Here is a 9,761-nt window from a genome sequence, read left to right as displayed (position 1 = left end):
ATATGTACAGTCATTATGTGGGATACCTTAAACTTACACAGAGCTCTATGTCAATTATATCTCAATAAAACTGGGGGAAAATAAGTATTATGGGAATTAAAATGTAGATCCATTGTCTCATGATTCACAATTCTTTTTATTCCTGAGTTTTCAGAAATCCCATCTGTGTTTGCCTGTGTGATCATATCCAACAGTGAAAAAGTGAATAAAGATGAGAGGCATGATTATAAAAAATCCTTTGAGTTCCTATTCTTTAAGATGTCAGACTGTAGACCATGGCCTGTAATTTTCTTAAAAACCTTAATAGCGTGTAAAGTTCATTCAAGCAGACTGCCCGTTGAGTTGATCCCACTAACCCAAACTGTCACAATTTAAAAATATTTTTGTGCTCTGATCTTATCAAGTGTAAAAAAATTGATGAAACTGTACCAAATTCAATTACGTTTACCAGCATCAGCCTTTTTATTGTCTTGGCCTATCACAGTCCTCCTGAGGTTCATTTGCAATCTGCCAGATGAGTTGTAACTTGCGTATTTCATATTTAGGTTAGGGAATCCTTCTGGAATGCTACAGACTTGTTGTGCTTTGCTGATTGAATTCTTTGTTGCAAATGTTGCAAAAAAAAGAATTCAGCTGGACCATAAGAGGGTACACCCAGTCAGTACTTCAGAAACACAGGTTGGACCAAGCATTTTGTTTTCTGCTCAGCGGTTGCCTGAGTCACCAGATGACTTGTTGGATCTTGAGAACCTGCTTAAGCAGAACAGGCTTGAGGCATGAATCAGAGCAGCTGTTTGTGGTGTGCTTATTACACATCGGGTTCAGTAACTGGTCCCTGGATTTTTTTTTTTTTCCCCTTGTAATAGTCACATTATCAGATTTCTTCTGAAGCATTTATTATTGAAAAGCTATTCAAATTCTTTTGTGTTGGCCTATAGGTATTAAACAATTTGGGAGAGTCAGAGGCTGTTAAAATATTTCATCAGGGAGCATGCAGCTCATTCTTACAAGGAGAGGTGAAACATTTTACAATGGCATGGGAGTAGTCCTCTATGTTTTGTGGAAGGCAAGTTCAAAGTTCTCTGATTAATCACCAAAGAGAAACCTAGTAATTATGATGTACTTTCTTTCTTGGCAAAATCAGGTTTGTGCCATGGATATGTTTGTAGCAAATTATTTGTTACATAATATGGCATAGATCGGATCTGAGGAGTAACACTTTTGCACATAAAGGTCCACTCTTGAGTACATAGGGTTTGTGGATTGCATTGAAACACTGCAGAGAAAAAGAATCATCAATTGAGCATCATTTCCTCCCATGGGGCATTTTGACATTAGTGGATTAAGAACAACTCAGTCATCACAGTAAACGTTCTTTTCCCAAATGGAATGTACAGCCCTTTGTCATGTTTTATTCAATACGCCACCTGTATATAGGAATGCTTCAGTAAATGTTTACTGATTATTAATTGATTGGGAAGAGACAGTATGAGAAAATAAAGGACAATTAAATCTGGAATAAAATGTGTAGCCTGGACAGCCAAGACAAAGATGGAGCAGGACACAGCCATTCTGGTGCCACTGGGAGCAGCTTCCGAACCCATAAATTCAGAGAATTTATGAGCAAGTGGAAATGGCCCTTCAGTGCCCTTTTATTCTTCCCTCTCTTAATGCCTTCACTTCTGAGCTTTGCTCTCCGTGGAAGTACTTGGCTACTGAATTTCTGGGCTGCAGGAAATGCTCAGAAGTGACTCAAATTGTGATCCAAGTGGGCCCCCTTGGAAGTCCTCTGGAGGAAAGAGTTTTTAAATCTACCTTCTTAAAAATGGGTTGTTGTCTCTTTAATGGTAGCTTTTAAATTGTGTTTTGAAAAACCCTGGGCTGGAGTTCTAAATGATCTCTAAAAGATAAATGATCTCTATCCTGCCCCCTTTGTCCATGCTTATTTATCATCTCAAAGAACTGTCTTAAATTACTAAGATCTGATTTCTCCTTTATCTTTGCTTCAAGATAGCTGATGTCTCTTTCTTATCTCAGAAATCTCTGAGGATGTGACTTGTGTATGTGTGTGTGTGTGAGAGATATGTAACAAGCTGGATAAAGCATTGGTATGTTTTAAACAATTTGAAATTCACTTTTTAAACACAGAGAAAGGAAAAAACTAACAGGCCATGATCTGGTTCCAAATGAAAAGGTCAGTGGATAAGTTCCTCTTCGTGTTTCTCTACTTCAGGGAAGCCTGGGCTAGTTCCTCCTCCCTGAGTCAGAGAGGAGCTGATAAGACAAACTCACACAAAACTCTGTGTGATTCAATAGTTATCCTCTCGGGAGGAAATGCATCAAGGATGTATCAGAAGGCATGACATCATACAAACAAGGAATTGTTGAAGCTGGGAATTTTGATCATTAGCCAGAAAAGGAGATATTTCCAAGCTTCACATCAGTCATTTGTTCAGTAAACATTTACTGATTACTTTCCATGGCCAGACATTGTATTAGCTGTTAGGGATACTCAGAAGCTCTGGCATTCAAGAAGACTGTGATTTAGTAGGGGAGAGAGAAAAGACACAATTATGATACATTATCCTAAACTAACAGCAGGTTAAAGACCTGCCTGGGATACAGGATGCCAGGAGAAGAGACGCACAAGAACAGAAGCTGTGTTTACTCCACATCCACAGCACCTCTTTCTTCTTCGTAGCAGACACAAGGTTAGAGGTTTGAGCCCACCTCTGAGGGATGGGCCCTGAGGCATCTAAGTCTATCAGGATCCATTTGCTTCTCACTGGACACTGGGCAACACCCAGGACACTGGTCTTTGTTTGTGTGCTGCAGTTCAAGTCATTCCTTTGTGAGGAGAGGTTTTCCGAGAACTTTTAGCAAAGAAGTGTCCATGCTTCTTTTTTCATTAATTGAGATGTAATTCACACACCATAATATCTACCCTTTTAAAGTGTTCAATTCAGTAATTTAGGCACACTCACAAAGTTGTGCAGTCATCACTTCCATCTAATGCCAAACACTTTCATCACCCCTCTAAAGAAACCTGGTACCCATCCCCTATTCCCTGCAGCCGCTGACAACCATTAGAGTTGCTTTGTCTCTTTTGTCTATCCTGGATACTTCATGTAAAGGGAACCATACAATACATGGCTTTTTGTATCTGGCTTCTTTTGCTCAGCACAGTGTGTTCAAGCCTCCGCTCTGTTGCAGCATGTATCAATATTTTATTTCTTTTTATGGTGGAATAATGTTCCTTTACGTAGATAGACCACATTTTGGTGATCCATTCATCAACTGATGGGTATTTGGGTGGTTTGTACTTTAGTATAGTGAATGTTATGAACGCTGATATGAATGTTATCAAAAGATTGGTCCCTGTCCCTGATGAACCAAACTGAAACTTAGAGACAGGGTTTTGGAGCTTAGAAGAAAAGAGACAGCTTTATTATTTTGCCAGGCAAAGGGGACTCACAGCAGGCTAGCGCCTTCAAAACAGTGAACGCACCTTGGGGATGAGGTAGGGTGATTATGTAGCCATCGCTCAAACAGTAAAACATGGAAAACAATCAACAGAAACTTTTTCTCGTCATAAGACTTCTGATGCCTCCAGGTGACCAATGCTATAGAGGCCAGAGGTTGCCACTTTTTCAATCTCTTTATCTTGTAAGCTCCCAAGGAGTGGTCTTTTTGGTATTTAGCTTATTTTGTAAGATTACAGTTCCGTGACCTTCTCCCTCGAGAAAAACTCAGAAACCAAGTATGACGATTACTTTCGATTACTGGAATAAAGCAGAAACAGTAACATTAATAGCTTTATTTTCACAACGGGCCTGGAGCTGTGAGTAGCAACTGATCAGTCAGGTCAGTTGACCGTTTTAAGGGCGAGCATGAGAATGAGCAATCTGTCAGCCTAAGTGTGGCCATTTTATTAATCCTCCTTCATGAACAATCGTGCACACATTTTCATGCATGCCTATGTTTTTAATTCTCATGGGCAGATAGATACCTGGGAGTGGAATTGCTGGGTCATATGGAAAATTTCTATTTAACTATTGAAGGAAATGCTAGACTGGTTTTCCAAAGTGCCTATACCATTTTCGATACCCACCAGCAGTGTACAAGTGTTCTAATTTCTCCACATCATCACCAACCCTTATTGTGTCTTTTTGAATAACTAACCTCCTGTGTATGAAGCGATTATCTCATTATGGTTTCAATTAGCATTTCCCTAACAACTAATAGTGTTAAGCACCTTTTTTACAGGCTTATTAGCCATTTGTATGTCTTCTTTGGAGAGATGTTTATTCAAATCCATTTTCCATTTTTAGATTGTACTATTTGTCGTCTAATTGTTGAGCTGTAACAGTTCTTTATACAGTCTGGATACCAGACCTTGAATGGATGTATGTTCTGCAAACATTTTCCCCTCTTTTGTGCATTGTCTGTTTGTGCTCTTTTGAGAGAACTCTTGCATGTTACCCCCTCTCCCTCAGCCTGTGGGTGTGACTTTTTTCCCTTCCAGTTATAGTGAGATATCATTGACATACAGCACTGCATAAGTTTAAGCTGTCCCTCTGTATGTTGACATAATTGAGGCTGGACTGGTTGTAGCCATCCTGCTACGGGCCAGAGAATGAGCCAAAAGAATCCTAAGACATGGAGGTGGCGCTACTGGACTGAGCCAATCCTTGGGGGACTTTTTATCTTACCCAAGTTCATGAGCCAATGCGCTGATTCATTGTTTAACTGTGATGTTCAGTGACCTGCAGCTGAAAGTCTCCTAAATGACACAGGTAGCCAAGCCAGCCTGAGGGGGAGGAAGGCTTGAACATTTCCTTCTCCTCCAATCAAACCATAAAACTTAAGAACTAATGGTCAACAACATTAATAGCAACAACTGGGAGTTTATCCGAACATTTACAAGAGTTGTGTGTAGAATCACCTCACAGACAGGGAAACAGATGACAGGAAGTAAGTGGTTAGGGACATTTCTGTTGCGTTGTTATTTAACTGTTAATTTAACAAACTTTTATCTCTGCATTCAATTTTCTGAGGTACAATCTATATTTTAATGGCCTTTGGGCAGGTCAATAGAGGAAAGACTGAACAGGTAATCTACCTCCTCAGTCAGGAAATCATTCTGACTAAATGGGTTTCTTAATAAAGTGCAACATCTTCGCCAACCCCCACTTCCTCTCCTGTGGCACAAAGGAAGCATTTAGCTCTTCTGTGTTCAAAAACTTCAAGGTGTATCAGTTAACTAGCTGTACTGGATGTGGCTTTGCTCTTTTGTGTACCGCTACTGAATGCATTATCAAAGAAAAGAAAGAGAAAGCAAAAAAAAAAAAAAAAAGCGTGGAGAGAAGTAATTACAGTAAAGAGACCCAGAGCACCCATGGGTGAATTTCATCCTTGTTTAGAAATTCTAAAGCTGGTGGAGGCCACTTAACGCCTACTTGATTGTTTTTTTCCTTAAAAGAGAATTCCTTTGCTCTAGGAATCAAAACCCCTAATCATTTTTGACAACATTTTATTCTGTGGCTCTCTCAGTCCATCTTCTCACAAAGAGTTAGTAACAAAACTTCCCATTAGGTATCCTGCCCCCAAGACTTTCCTCTAAGACAACACTGAGTCGGGGTGGGGGCTAAGTGCTTAACCCACCCCCTGGGTAGCGCTCAAACAGCTGAGGAAAATGCATGGATCTTTCAGGCAAAGTACCTACTCAGTGGGTCCCAGCAACAGACATTTTAAAAAGGCACATTTCCCTTGCAAAATAACCTGGGCTGGGCTGGGCACCATAGAAGATTATATTCATGTTTTAGTCCAGTGAAGCAGTGGTGCATTGAGATGGTGATGTTGTACACTTTGGTTAGTGCTGCTGCCCCACCAGGAGCCTGCCCAGGACCACACAGCAGAGGGCACCCCTTCAAACCAGCCAAATACAGAGCAGGGGTACTCCTGGGCTAATGTACCTCAATCACCCTGGCATTGAGAACAAACACCACTATGCTGTGTAAAATGACCTCCAAGGATATTTTGCTGCTTTCTCCAGCCCTGGGCTCATAAGAAGCTTTAACAAATGCTTGCTTTGAATTTTATATGCTCATGTCCTTTTAGTTGAATCATTTATTTCTCTATCATCTCTGCATCGTCCCTCTGACTTAATCCTCAGCTATTGGAAGTTGCTCTTCTAAAAAAGCCTCCCCTGACCACACTAGCAGATGCTGGCCTTCACTATCCATGTCCCTCTCCTGCTTTATTCTCTATCACAGCACTTATCACCACCTGACACAGAATATATTCACTTATTGATTGTTTATCTCATGTGCAGTCACACACACATACATGCACACATTAATATAAGAGACACAAGAGAAGGGAATTATTTCTTCTTATTTCTTCTGTATCTTCTTCCAAAAGCCTAAAAAATTAAATGGACAATGAACTTTTTACAGGATAAACAGTTCAATGAATCTGCCTCTTTATTCTCTGATTCATCTATTTAAATAGCTTGCATAGAGGTTAGGATCATGGGCTCAGGACACAGACTGGTTGAAACCCAGTTCCTTCACTTACAAGCTGTGTGAATTTGGGCAATCACATAACCTCTCTGTGCCATAGTTTTTTGTCATTAATGTAGCAGGAATAATAACATACATCTCATAAAGTTTTTATGAGTATTAAGTGAGATAGACATAAAGCACTGAGAATAACACCTGGACCATACACAGCACATAAGCGCAATTCCTATAAAATCTCACGTGCTCACTACATGTTAACAATCATTACTCATTTATTCAGCAAATATTTATTGAATGTTTACCACAAGCCAGGTGCTGTGCCAGGTGCTGGGAATACACTGATGAACAAAACCAAAACTGGACCCTGCCCTTATGAAGCTTATAACATAGTGGGAGAGACAGTTATTAATCCAAGTAGCCACACACAAGAATGCAGAATTAATACTCCCTTAAATATTAAGAAGAGCTAGGGCAAGAGTAAATTTATATGGGTATTTGATCCGGTCAGAGATAGAAGAGAAAGATTTCTGGGGGAAGCTATGCACAGAGGGGGAAAAGTGGGTATAGCTCTGTATAATTGAATCACTTTGCTGTACACCTGAAATTAACATTGTTAATTGACTACATGTCAATAAAAAAATTTTTAATAGATGTAACATCCAATTTCAAGTTGTTTTGTGTTCTGTGCTATTCTGCAACCTCTTTTTCTTCAAAGAGTCAGCAAAACAAGAATGAGTGAACAGCCTTAAGTAGACAGTGATTTTTGCCTTGAAGGTTGATCTCTGCTTAGGGAGCTGAGCTGAGAGTAGACTTTAGCCACAGGCACATGGGCAAGTGGAAATGAACAAGGGAATAAAATTTCCTTCTCCCACATCTATGCTGGGGATCAAAAAAAAAAAAGGAAAATATTGAGATGTATAATTAAGCCATTTTATTTGGGTGTAAAAGGAAAGTCAGAGTGCTGACGTCTGAAGGAGTTTTGAACATCTGTTTATTTATAAATAAACATCTGTTTATTTATAAAACAATGGTCGGAGAAAATTTAGAGGAAAGAATAAGTTCATTCAAAATCCCACCTCTGTAAAACATAATCATTTTTCCTTTTTTGTTTTCCCTCTCATTCTTGGGTTATTCTAACTGCAGGCATTCTTAAATGGCTGTACTCAAAGGGCACAAATAATTTCATGTCTTGCTTTTATGTGGTGGTGTGTAGTCTTATAATTATTTGTATTAATCATCATCCTCTTTTTATAAGGGGAGAAATAGGAGCCTTTAGAACCTGGCTGATTGCTGCCCTCAACAAATTAAAGTCAGGGTGGCAAGTCTTTCCTTGGTCTGGAAAATTCAGTTAGTTGAAGCATCTTCTGGACCTTAAGGACCTGTGCAAACATGGGATGTCACCATCACCATCGCCACCATCATCTTCATCATTGGGATGATCTCCATCACTATCTTGTTGCTTGCAAAGTTGTTTAAGGAGGGTGATACGATGGAAGAAATACCAGTAGATATTACTAGTGTTCCCCAGTATCAGTTCCCCTCTACTTCTGAGCACTTGGAAGAATAGACTTTCCAGTTGCCTTCGCCTTCGATGGAGCCATGTGCCTCTCTCTGCTCAACAGAGTGGGTGAAAGGGGCCAATGTATTTAATCAGCAGTGCCTGAAAGTTTCTCCTTCCTTCTCCTGGTAAAGTGACTCAAGAGGCCTTACATTCCAGACAGATAAAATGTCTATCAGTGGATCCCTAAACAGCTGTGTGGAACAGAACTCACTGCCACCTCTGTGGGACTTGTCATGTGAGTAAGAAATTAACTTTTATTGTATTGATTCACTGAGATGTGGGATTATTTGTTATTGCAGCATAACATAGCCTAATGTGACAAATACACTGTGATGGACCAAAGGATAAAGAAATCCTAGAGGTAGCTGTGGCCTAACTACCTAAATGTCCTTGAGTGAGTGGACTCAGGTATGCCATCTCTAAGGTCCCTTCAGCTCTGGAAACTCTGACATTACAACACCACAGGGCAATCCCATGCAAATGACAGAGAAATGTTGCCTATCATTTAAGGAATGAAATAAAATTTCAGCTACAGAAAATCATCTCAGAGAGACAATCAAGCTAGAATAACTTTTAGAATTAAGACAATATATTTTTAACTGTTTTATACACACACCTGCCTCTTAAAGAGAGTGTGTTAAAATAGTTGCATTAAATACAATGACTCATGGTCATTATTATGAACCTTAGTTATTTTACAATATTATCCTCAGGGCCAGTGATGAGCGTAAGTCTCTTGATCGCTCACAATGGCCTAACCCTCTCACGTGACTGGAACGTCTGTTGTGGATTTTTTTATAGTCTTTTGGGGTGTGTGTGCTAGACACTACCTTTCATTGCTGTCAATCTACTGACGACCTTCAGCAGCCTAGCTCCCCACTTTCATTGGCTGCAGAGGTAGAAAACAGATTTCAACTCTGTTAGAATTGCACATGATAGTTAGGCTTTACAGGATATAAGTAAAGCAAATAGGTTTTCAGCAGGAACTTTGTAGCCTCTGTGGGTACACATTTTTTTTGCTTGATTTCTTAGTCTCACTAATATTGCACAAAGGTAAATTTCCCCAATAACTGGGCTCTGGTAGACAGTGTGTTAATGTATTTGATTCTCTACAGCAACCCCAGCAACATATATTCATTACGTTGCTATTATGTGCCTGATAGCTTTAGAGATACTTCTTAGGCCACTGCCAAAACTAACATCAGGGAAAAACTGCAGTAATTTGTCCCACGTGAGAGTTTGGTGAGGCAATATAGCATAATGATTAAGTGTGGAGGCTCTGGAGCGAGACTGTGTTCAGAGGCCCGTTTTACCATTTGCAAGCTCTATGAACTTGGGCAAGTAAATCAACCTCTTGCTGTCTCCATGTCTCCTTTTTAAATAGTGAGTAATCGGCTAAATGAGTAATGTGTTAAGTGCTTAGAAGAGTTCCTGGCACAGTCAGCATTCAGTAAATATTAGACTTGTAAGAAGTATCTTTCTCAGTTCTTTTAGTATATTTACTGTATTGGTCAGGGGTAACAGAACCAATAGGATATAGGGATACAGAGAAGAACTTATCATGAGGGATTGGTTCATATGATTATGGAAGCTGCGAAGTCCCATCACCTAATGTCTGCAAGCTGGAGGAACAAGAAGGCAGGTGGTGTAGTTCCATTCCAAAGGTGGAGGCCTGA

Source organism: Camelus dromedarius, chromosome 26 (assembly GCF_036321535.1).
Source record: "Camelus dromedarius isolate mCamDro1 chromosome 26, mCamDro1.pat, whole genome shotgun sequence".
NCBI classification, from domain to species: Eukaryota; Metazoa; Chordata; class Mammalia; order Artiodactyla; family Camelidae; genus Camelus; species Camelus dromedarius.
Note: the sequence above shows the minus strand (reverse complement) of the source record.